Raw genomic sequence first — 12,072 nt, 5'->3', positions numbered from 1 at the left:
CAGACAATGGATGATGCAATGTCATGGAGCTTTCAGAACCACGAAGCTACCCCAGCTGTCTTCCCACACCAACACACGCACAGCTCGGGCTCCCCGGCCACCGACGAGCTGTGCACCCTGGCCCAGGGATGCAGCGTGACAGCGGTGCCCCCACTGGTGGGCCCCCCCCGGAAGCACCCTCCTCGGGGCCAGACCCACCTGCCCTTCCCTCCATTCCAGCGGCAGCCCAGACCCCCCCTCAGGCCCGCCTGCCTGGGAACCCCGGAGAAAGAACCTGCCACCTCCCACAAATCCATAGCCAGTGCGTGTGCTTCGTTTCCCCCACCGAGTCTCAGGAGAACCTTCAAGTCCTCCGCTCTGTTTCCAGGAAAATCTTAATCAGAATCACTAGCACCTGGGGTGCCCGGCGGGCTCTGTTGCTAAGCGTCTGCCTTTGGCCCAGGTCATGATCCAGGGTCCTGGGATGGAGCCCCTCATCGGGCTCCCTGCTCAGCTGGAAGCCTCCTTCTCCCTCTCCCGCTCCCCCGCCTGTGTTCCCTCTCTCGCTCTCTGTCAAATAAATAAATACAATCTTCTAAAAAAAATCATTAACACAAAGTTGATCATAATACCTTAACCTTCACCAAAGAGCTTTACTGAGAAATACTTGACAAAACATAAACTGCACGTATTTTAGAAAGACGACTCAGCTTCGACGTTCGCCTGGGAAAGGACCAGCCCAGTGGAGATACGGACCCTCACCCCAGAGACCCCGATCTGCCCGGGAACTGCATTGAGGCGGCCTGTTCCGGGGGCTGTGTCCGTGGCGTCATACGACTCGGCTCCCCTCACTTGTCCTGTTCCGGGGCTCGCTCACACGGCACCCACAGCTTGTTCTCATCCCGAGCAGCGTCCACTGCCCTGTTGTTGGCCTGCTCAGCTGCAGACGGAGACCTGGGCTGTTTCCTGTGGGGCTGTCAGGGACTCATGGCCACAACGTCGTGTGGACAGATGCTCTGGAGTAAACACCAACCAGGGGGCCACATGAGGCTGCTTGACAACTTTTTAAGAAACTGTCAACCTACTTCCCCTCCCATCCCCCACCACATCCAAGCACCAGCTGCCCTGTGTGGGGGTCATGCTTTCCTCTCCTCCCTCACCCGAGTCCTGCCCATTTCTCCCTGAATGCCACGCCCTCTGTCCGCCTTCCGTGCCCACGGCCATCCCCTGGACACACCATGGCTCCCATACAGATGGCAGAAGCACCCAGGACAGGCCTCCCTATGCCCACTCTCACCACAAAATCAATCTCGTGGACAAATCTGAGCAACACATAGAAAAGCAAATCAGACATGTCCTTCCTGCATGAAAGCCTTGAAAGGATCCAGCCATGCCCTCCTGCCATGCTCCAGTCCCATAAGCCCCATCCACATCAGGACTCTATCCACTATGAGTGTCCACGTCAGGGCATGTCCATGCCCCTTGGCCTCGCCTGCCTCTGGCTGTGTGCGCACCATTCCCACCAGCCCGGCCCTCCATCCTCAGGGCATCAGGCTGGCTCCCTGAGCCCTCTGGTCGGGTGACCACAGCACCAAATCTAACACCGCTGCTGTCCTGCCCCCACACTGTCAGCCTCTTCAGGGTGCTGTGCCCAGCCTGCCCCCCGTGGCACTGTGAACCCCCACAGCAGGGCTCAGGCTGCCCCCTCACTGCTGGCCATGATGTCTGGCAGAGCACCCACCCCAGAGCTGCCCAATCAACCAGAGAGATTTCTGTCTTCATCCGTTTCCACAAGAAAATCATCAAACTGCTGAACTCTGCCCCATGCCCAGTGCCCTCTCCTTCCAAACCAGCCTGCTCTGATTCTGGATGCTTATGTGTCTCCGAACCTGCTGCCCCATCTGACGGGCCTTCCTCTTCCTCTCTCTCTCCCCCAGCTGGAGCACCTGTGTTGGCACACAGGGTGTGCTTAAGAAAGAGCCCTACTTTCTAGTGTCTAGTCACTGCAGCTTCTTCTCTATGGCCTCCCTGACCCCACGATCCTGCCTCCCAGGAATCCGGTGCCTCACGAATCTCCCTGTGGCACCCAGCTAACCCATTCCCTGCGTGGTCCTGCTCCCCAGCAGGGCCCTGGCATGTGGCGGGGCTCACGCACTCGAGGACAGAATCACCAGGTCCTCAGGCAAGCCCTGCAGAAATGGACACTCCACACGCGGCCCAAACATCCAGAATTCACTGCCGTCTCAAGATGAACAGAACCGTATCATGAATGTGCCTTGCTGGGACATTGAAGTCAGGTTAAGATGATGAAAGAAAGTGAAACTTTAGATGTGTTTCTATGTGGCTACGTACTGTCACAAAAGCTTTTTTAAAATATAATGAATAACAAAAAAGTGCTTTGAATTCAGACTCTCAAAAGTGTTCATGACTCAAAGGACAGTGAAGTCCCTGCTCCATCTTCTCCCCTAACTTGGACCTGACACCCCACCCCCACCCCCATCCCCAGGTCACCAAGGTCTCAGCCCCGCAAAAAGCTGAGGACTGCCTCCCAAGGCCTTGTCCTCGCTTCCCCACTCGGGGATGCCACAGGCCACCACCCACAGCTGCTCTTCCCGTCACTGGGTGTTCTGAGGACAACAGGATGCCTAACATGTGTTAAATGAGTGACTAGGAATTCACTGATATGGCAGACTGATGACCATGTCCCTTGCTGAATTTACTCCCAATCTTCACTTCTTAAATTAAGGGTTTATATACATTTGGAAGTCAGTGATCTGAGATCTGAAGTCAGTGTCTCAGATCTGACAGTCCCCAGGATGGGCTCCCAAGCGCCTGTCCCGTGGGCCCAGCCCACCCACTTCCAGTCACGTCCCACTGACCTCTCACTTCCATGTTTATGCCGCTCAATGCTCCCTGACCCCAAATTCAGACACTAACCACCTGTGGTCCACTTGGAAGGTTGGCATCTCCAAGTGTGTAGTCTGGATTTCCTGCCCACACCGGCTCATCCCATCTGTGGCTTCTCACTTACTTGGCACCCATGTGCAAGAGGTAAGGACTATACCCCTCACACTTACCCTACTGGACTGTGTTCAGGCACACCAAGCCACACTCACCCCCAACGCAGCTCCCAGGAATCCCGAGGAAATGCGGGTCTGAGCAGGTGGCTCTGTGGTATGAAACTCTCCAAGGGCTCAGGGAAAGCCAGAGCCTTCCAGTGGCCACTGAAGCCCCAAGCCACCCCTCTCACTCCACTCTGGCCAAGGTGGACTCCTTGCTAGTTCTAGAACATTCTAGGTGTACTCCTACCTCATGGCCCTTGCACCTACTGTAGCTGGAACATCATATCTCAGGTGGATACATGGGAACTACCCTACTACCTCCATCAAGCCTTTTATCAAATGTCATCTACCCAGCAACGCCTTTAGGGACCATCTTGTTGACAATTAATTACATGCCCAGTGTGCACACACCACAAATTTAAGATATTACCCTCGAATTTATAATACACCTATTTATGTTACTACCCATCTCCCTCTACTACAATGCCAGCCACGTGACTTGAGCTATTAAAAATTCCATAAAAAGGTTTTATGATAAAGTTGAGAAAATCTTCTCAAAGAGTAGATTAAGATAGGAAATGGAAAAGATCCAACATCCAACCAACAGGTGTTTTAGAAAAAACAGAAAACCGAGATAAGGAGCTTTCAAATATACTTTAATATTTTATTTCTTACGCTGGGTAATAAGTACACAGGTGTTCATTGTATCTTTCTCTATGCTCATTTGTAGGCAGTATTTCATGATTTGGGAAAAATTATTCAAGTATTTCCCCAGCTGGAAGAACCATCAGACCACAAAGGCCTGAGTGCCTGGCACAGTGAGGGAAAATGCCCACATCTAACCAAGTCCTGGAAGCGGAAGACATCAAGGGTACAAGAAAGGGTCCTACAGGTTCTGGGAGGAAAGGAGATCACAGTGGAGTGGGACTCAGCACCAGACTTTTCATCAGCAACAGTGAATCCTACCAGTAAAAGAAGTAATTCTTTCCAAGTTCTGAGGAAAAGAAACTTTCATGTGGAATTCTACGTCCAGCCAAACTATCAACCAAGTATGGATGGAAGCCATGGTGTTTTCCGACGTCTCAGGAAAGGTGCTCAAATACTCATCCCAGGCATGCCTATGGAGACAACAAGTGTGCTCACATGTTATCACAGGCCTTGTGCTCAGGGAGCTCCCATTCCAGCTGGTGACGAGACATGACAAACTCATCAGCAAAGAGTGATGAGCACCGTGAAGAAAGCAGAGGAAGGCAGCGAAGCAGAGGAAACAGGTGGAGGGGCTGCTTTAGATAGTGACCAGAGGAGAGCCGGTGCGGAGGGACGTCTGACCTTGGACCCGGAGGGAGGGGTCAGAGCAGCAGGCACCCCACCGACGGGGCAAGGGGCCCCCGAAGTGCAAGAGGATCACTTTGCGGCCGGCTGGCCTGGAGGACGAGGCATCCACACGGGACAGGGGGACGAGGACAGAGGGCCAAGGAGGGCACGAGCTCAGACACGATCCTTGAGAATTTGGAACAGGAGACAGTAATGTCAGATAATGTCATGAAAGAGGGAAGGTGAGATTAGAACTCAACCGTAAAACAGATCATTATATAATCATACCCATTTTAACTCCCAGATCCAACCCCTGGAGAAGATGAAAACATGTGAAAAGGGGCTGCAGGACCCCAGGACTCTTCCAGCAGCAGCCAGCTGATGAGTTGGCTCTGCTGCAGACATGCAACCCCCCTTCATGAAAAAGGCCAACTCAGGGTAGAAATAAGAGCCCAGAGAGCGAAGCACAGAACCAGCAGGCTCACCCTGAGCTCAAAACCCAATCAAGAATCCCGATGGGGCATCCCCACTGGGTTTCAGAACTGCGTTGGGCCTGTGACTCCCTGCTATGTCCACTCCTCCATTCTCAACTGGTAATCTACACCTGTCTTGCTGGGGTGTGGGGGTGGGGTCCTGGGAAGGCGATCTGTCTCACTTGGTTCCCAAGTGTCCAGGAGTAGCAGCCAGTGGACTGCACCAAGTGGGTGATCCAGGGGATGAGATTCCAGAGCTCTGTGGTTCAGGCAAGGTCTGGGACTTTGAGCTGGTGCTACAGTGGGACGAGACCCTGGGGAACCTGGGAAGAGGGACAGGTGTATTTGGCATTTGGAAGGATATGAATTTTGGGGCAGCAGGACTGTGGCAGGCAGAATCCTGAGATGGCCATGAGATTCTGGGCCCTGGCATACTTCAGTCTCCCACCTTACTAACCCTAGGTACTGCTGCAAAGGGATTTCTGAGGACGTAATTAGGGTTCCAAATCAGCTGACCTTAAAATAGGGTAAGCCACATAGCACGGTCATTCAAAGCAGAGTTTTCTCCAGCTCACAGCAGAAGAGCAGGTCAGAGGGGCGAGTCCTACCGGCCTGGCAGAAAACAACTTGCTGTCAACTACTCACAGTCCTTGGATGAGGAACTGTGGGGCCTCTAGGAGCGGAGGGCAGCCCCCAACTGACGGCCTGCAACAAAGCAGAACCTCAGTCCAACAACCACAGCAGATGGGCGAGTGAGCTCAGAAGATGACCCAAGTCCCAGATGAGAGCTTCAGCCAAGCACATGGATTTCAGCCTCTGAGGCCCTGAGCAGAAGAGCAGCCACACTGTGCTAGACTTCCAACCCATGGAACCGGGATTAGTAAGTCAGTGTCCTTTTAAGCCACTAATTTTGAGGCAAGTTGTTATGCAGTGTTAGAAAATTAATGTAACTGTATTTAAAGACATGGAGTTAAATAGCCAAAGAAAGGGCCAGTTTCTCAAGCATGTAAAACAGAGTGACCACAAGCCCTGGGGACATTTTCATTCGGCAACTATTCTCCCAATTCTAGAGACAAGGAACAGGTTAATAAACAAGTGGCGGAAGCTGCAGCCCCTTGGTCTGGACTGAACTGTGCCCACCTTAAATTCCTGTGTTGGCCCCCTAAGCCAGGTCCAAAGACGGAGCCTCTGGGGACGACATGGTCAGATGTATAAGGATGGGCCCGGATGCGATTAGCGTCCGTGCAAGAGGAGCTGGAAGAGGGCTTCCACCGCCAGGAGGCAGCCGGCCCGCACCCCGAGCCACATCAACTGGCAGCTTGGCCTTGGGCTTTAGCCCCCAGGACAGTGAAAAATAAATGCCTGCTGCTTAAACCACTCCATCTGTGACGTTCTGCTGTGGCGGCTGACTAAGACACCTCCCTTGTGGTTTCTGATTCTGCCTTTGTCGCCAGTCTGCCTTTAACGAAAGGCTGGGGGAAACCAACCGCCTCTAGCCATTCCTGTCTCTACAGTAAGAAAGGCACTTACTTTAGGGTAAAGAAATGTTACTTGTCAGCAAAAGTCCTATTTCCATTAGCAATTTCAAACCCTTTCCATGCACTGAACCCTCTACAAAGTCTGCTTAAAGCATCGGCACGGAGGAGCAGGGCTCGCCCATGTGCCTGTGAGGAAGGATGAAATGGCCAGAGGCTGCGTCCCCATCAGAAATGGGACAGGGAGGGCCTGTCTTGCTGACTTGCCCATGGCAGGACACTGGGAACTGTGGCCCCAGAAGCGCGGCTGGCAGGACTGACCCAAGTAACAGGACCTGACCGGGTATCCCTGATGGTGCAACATGAAGCACTTACTGGCCCCTGCGAAGGCATCTCCCAAACCTGCAGCCTGACTTGGCCTCTCCCCCATTCCTTCAGTTCAGAGTACACAGGGACAACAAAAGTGCATGACATCGTAAGTGAAGAATCAGAAAAATCCAGGTGTGACACATAGCCTGCAAAAGTCAACCCTGTGGAGGGCAAGAGGGAAACCTTAGAAGACACAGGGGCCATGACCCCCAGTGCCACCCAGGGAACCCACCTATGCCTCGTCCAGGAGGCGCAGGACACCTGTGCTATCCCAGGACCCTGCCTGGATCTGGTTGGGGAAAACACCATAGAAGACATTCCTGAGACAAGTCGGGAGATTGGAAAATGAACAGAAAATTAGCTAGTATGTGAACCGAGTGCCCATTTCTCAGGTGTGAGAATGACTGTGATTGTGCGGAGACCATCCTGATCCCGTGACCTGTGTGCTCAGAATTACTGAAGGGATTGGGAGGTTGTCTGTAGCTACTTTCAGATGATTCAGTGACAATAAATATGTATTTAGAAAAAAGAGATAAAGCAAACACAGCAAAGCATAAATAATTGCTAGATAAGGGTGGGGTGTAGAATCCTTTCCGTTTTCCTCCACTGTGTTTTTTTCTGAAATAAAAATGGAAAGGCTGACCCTTCTCTGCTCCTCACATCCTAGCCACGGCCTGCATCTGTTTCCTCCCAGGCACACAGGAGTGATCAGAGAGCAGACGTGGGGTGGCTTTAAGAACCAGACAAGCTGACACACACAGTACCTCCAAGACAGGGCCACACGAGGTGTGAATGAAGATCAGACTTCAGTTCTTTGTTGCGCATCTAACACTGGCCAGGCCCTGCTGAGCATCACCACTTTCTGCCCCCATAAAACCCACAGTTAGCAGGGGCTTCAAAGAAGAATGCAGACAGCTTTCTACTATTGGCATATTTCTTGCTAAACATCTGGAATACGTTAACAGCATGTTAACGTAGCAAAGTCCAGTGAATACCAATTCATTTGCAAAATAATCCAATTAACTTCCACTCTCCAAATTCACCTGAATATTAGAAGTTCTCTTCAAAAAAGCAATCAACCCCACAATTAGTTTTTAAGGATATATTTTCTAGCACGTTTTATTTCTTATCAATGAGTTTTGCTTAATTTAACAGACAATTCTGAAGATGTGCCTAAGCAAGGCTCACACCTTAACTCTCTCATCATGTGTTAAGTGTTTCGTTATTGTTGTCCTTTGGCCTTCAGAGAATTCAGTTCTGTAGGGAGGAACATGGCAGATCAGAAAAGATACGCTTATTATTTTTAGAGGTCTTACTTCTTAAAACTTAATGATAAACTATCAACTTGTAGAGCAGTATAGTTCCATTTTTTGAAGCACAATGAATTGGGCAGCATTTTTGTACTACAAACAGCAAATATCAGAAGGGTAGTAAGAAACTGTCCCCAAATCTCAACATATTTCAATAGTAAAATTACATTTTCAATTTCAAATTCGATTCTGACCAATAAGCAAATAGCTTCAAATGAAATAATAAATCCTGGCATTCGAGAAAGAGTAAGTATAAACCAAAATAAACCTCCTTTTATAATTCAATCTAACAACTCAAATAAGTAATTCCAATCACTGGCAAGAGGCCCCTGCCTCCCACTAGCAGGACCTGGACCCCGGCAGGTCCAGAAAGAACTGGGCAGCAGGAGGGGACACATCCCTCTGCAGAGGGCTTCCACAGTGCGCTTTACAGCCCTCGCTCCAGCCCCTGCCCGGGGTGCCAGAGAGAGGCATGGCACCAGAGTCCATGAGCTCCAAGGAGCCACAGGTCCTGAGCACTGAGGCCCTTACATTCTGGCTCCTGGAGCATGACTTCCTTGCAAGGGTCAAATATCTAAAATGTCTCAGGATCTTACTCCTGAAAAACTTTTTACAAAGGTCAGTTTATAATTCCTGGAGCAAAATCTCGGGCAGGACTAAAACGATGCTCTGGAAACACTGAAATCATTGAACTTGGAGCTATCCAAGAATTCTACAGCACTCAATTTAATTTGCAGGGTTGGCAGGGGAGTTGCTTATGGTTTGCTCCAGGTGTAATTCCCAAGCATCTTCCCTATTTAATCTTCCCTCCTGTGTAAGTTCCAGCGGCTGTGGTCATTATGGTGACATCAGAGGAACATATACAATCAGAGAGAGCTGAGTTGTTGCGACCTTCTACTGAACACACTGTTCTCTGTCCAATTCTAATTGACTTACGGGTATTTCTCAAGTACAGGCCCTATATTAGCTGAAATCTGCTAAATGACAGGCATTAAGATGGCCACAGTGACCATCACCCCCACGCCCAGTACACACACCCTAAGCCTAACCCTAACCCAGTGACGAGGTTCTAACAAAGAGAATATGGCAAAAGGGATGGGATGTCCCTGCCAAGATTAGGTCTCGAAGACTGTGGCCTTCTTGCTTGTGCTCTTTTCTGCACTGGCTCCCTGACTTGCCCTAAGAAGAGCCCCAGTGGCCGAGCAAGCAGGCCTGGAAGCACAGTCAAACATACAGTCAAACCTTCAGATGAGACCACAGCTCCAGCCAGCACTCTGAAGGCAGCCTTATGAGACTCTGAGCCAGAGGACTCAGCTAAGCAGTGCCCTGGATTCCTGACCCACAGAAATGGTAAAATAATTAACTGATGTTTTAAGGCACTAAGTTTTGGGGTAATCTGTTGGGCAGCAATATATAAATAATGCAACCATGCAGGACTATCACACCTTTAAAAATGCAAAAATAGGAAATTAAAGAACCTAACCAAAGCTGAATGCCCAATTTGGCAAGTCTTTTCCAAAACTTCAGAAAACAAATTAAGTTTTAAAAAAGGTACAAAAGTACAAAAAAAAAAATTAGAAGTAAGTGTTGAGTAAGAAGGTCCCAAGTGTGGTTACATTTGGCGAATAAAAGTTCCTAAGCTGGACTATTTGGGGATTCCATTTGCTTAAGATTTGGTCTTATAAAATGCCAATCTGAAAACCTAAACGGGTCTTCTCCCAAGTAACCAAGCAGTAAAGTTGTGGCAAAAAGTGAAATACTGAACTGATCAGTTCGTGTCTCTTTCGGGAGTTCACAGAGCTCAGAGTGTTAGATTTTTATCTCATCCTACTGCCCAATCTTTGGATCAGTTTCCAAGCCTAACACATGCTGATCTTTCTACAAGTAGTCCTGCCTTTCACTCATTCATTCACACACTCACTTCTTCATTTAATAGTTGTGTGCTACCTGCTGACCTCACACCAGGCAGCCAGTTCCGGGAGCAGAGCTGGACAATGCCCTTGCCCTCCTGGGCTTTTCATTCTCTCAAACTCCTCCAGCATTATCTTACTGGATGCACTCTGGAGCCAGTCCCCAGTCAAAGAGTAGCACATACCACACCCTACTTTTTCATCAGCACTTTCAAATTAAAGGAGAACACAGACTAGTTTTAGATGAAAGTGTCATTCAAAGGTTTCAGAGAAGCAAAGACCCCCATTGTTAGGTCCTTTAATATTTTCCTTTCCTGGAGTGGAGAAGGTGCCTAATCCACTCACCTGATATATATGCTCATCTGCTCCAACTTTCCTGCCCTGGGCCAGTGCCCCCAAAACACTTTCCTAGGCTTCCAACACTCCTGGTTGGACCCACCCCTCCTGGACCTTCCTGGACACCTGTGAAAGGAAATCCTGAGACACCAGTCTCAAGATGGAGGGCACACCTACACAACCATATGACCTCCACCAATGGAGGGAGAGGAGGGCTGGAGTGATTGAAGGTGATGAACACTGACCACAAGGCCAAGGCAAAAGACAGTAGCCCTGGTGTAGGGGCTGGAAGAATAGGGTAGGGGATAGCTTTCTGGATCTGGAGAGTGAGCACAGTGCTGGCTTGAGGCATGGAGCCAGTGCGGACTAGAAGCTCCACTTGAATCCCTAGAGGCATGAGGATGGGTCCCCACCCTGCCTCACATGTGCCTTTGGTGCCCAGCCAGGCGGCATCTGCTGAAGGCCAGAAGGTCTGTAGGCCTGGCCCAGGTGCTCCTAACATCAGGGTGCTCGGGGGCCTCAGAGGGACTTGCACTGTAGGGCTCAGGTGACCAGGATCCCGGATGCTCCCAAGCCTTCACAGCAGGTGGATCCAGTTGCATAGAATGGACACATTAAGGGCCCCTGCCCAAGGGGTCCAACCTTCTGGAGGGCTGGCTTTGGGTTCCAGCATCCCATATAGTCCACTCTTGGGGTCTGGGTGATTCCTATCTACTTGTTCAGGAGTTCAGGCCTTCTGAGGGACCTGTTTCCAAGCTCCAGCTCTTGTCAGGGTCCTGGCCCTCCCCGAGGGCCTAGCTTCTTCACGGTCCTGCCCCAGCATCCAGATGTTCCCAAATGACCTACCTGGGGCCCTGGTCACCCCCAGAGCCTGCAGCATGGGATGAACCCTCCTTAAGGCACGGTTCCAGGGTCCTGGCCTCCCACTCGGAAGGGGCTGTATCAGGGCCTCAGAAGTGCTCACAGGACTGTTCCAGGATCCCAGCCTTCTTTGGGGCCAGTCTTGGTGTCCTGGCCCTCCTCAGTGACCCAGCCCAGGGCTCCAGCCCTCCTTGGGTCCTGCCAGATCCTGGGGTCTGGCCCTCCTCAGTGACCTGTCTCAGAGTCCAGCCCTCTCTGGCTCCTGTCCGGTTTCAAGGTCCCAGTCCTCCTTGGTGACCCACTGCGGTTGGACCCTCCTGGATGACCCATCCCAGGGCTGGACTCTCCTCGGTGACCTATGTCAGGGTCCGGCGCTTCCTGTCTGGTGGGTTTGGGGTCTAGCCCTCTTCCGTGAACCGTTTCAGGGTCTGGCCTTCCCAGCTGGCCCGTCCCGGGGTCCGGTCCTCCCCGGGCCCTCCCCGATGACCCGTCCCGGGGTGCGGCCCTTCCCCGTGACCTGTCCCGGGGTCCCGGCCCCGTGGGTCCGGCCCGTGCCCGGAGCGTGACGAGCCGTGTCGGGGCTCCGCGGGCTGGGCCGACGAAGGGCGCAGGGGCGCGGGCCGGGGTTCCGAGCCTTCCGGGCCCGCACACGGGCCGAGGCCGCGGCCTGAGGAGCGGGCGCCGCGGGCCAGGCCAGGCGGGGCGCGGACTCACTGACCTGCCGTCTCGGCTGCGGGCGAGCTGGGCGCACGCGGGGGCAGCGCCGGGAGTGGGGGGGGCGCCGCTCCCTCCGGGTCCCCCCCAAGAGCAGGAGAAAAAAACCCGTCCGGAGTTTAAAACAAAGAGGCGGAAATGCCCGAACAGAGCCGAGCGGCGAGTCGGGGGCGCCGCGCATGGAGCATGCGCGTTGCGCGGCCCGGCTCCCACCCCGCAGCCGGGAGGGGGCGGGGCCAGTGGGGGGCGGGGCCCGAAGGGCGCGGCCA

The 12,072-nt window shown here is 52.2% G+C and overlaps 1 long non-coding RNA gene across 1 annotated transcript; it reads right to left on the bottom strand.

Annotated features, from left to right (window-relative positions):
* Nucleotides 1–3,677: 3,677 nt before the first annotated feature.
* Nucleotides 3,678–12,019, bottom strand: LOC308339222. The gene is made up of 3 exons (XR_013966478.1): nucleotides 11,808–12,019; nucleotides 4,371–4,541; nucleotides 3,678–4,159 (listed from the first exon to the last, which is right to left on the bottom strand). It is a non-coding gene; the product is annotated as an uncharacterized lncRNA (long non-coding RNA).
* Nucleotides 12,020–12,072: the final 53 nt, after the last annotated feature.

Source organism: Martes martes, assembly GCF_963455335.1.
Source record: "Martes martes genome assembly, chromosome: 2".
NCBI lineage: Eukaryota > Metazoa > Chordata > Mammalia > Carnivora > Mustelidae > Martes > Martes martes.
This window is presented reverse-complemented; position numbering and strand designations above follow the sequence as displayed.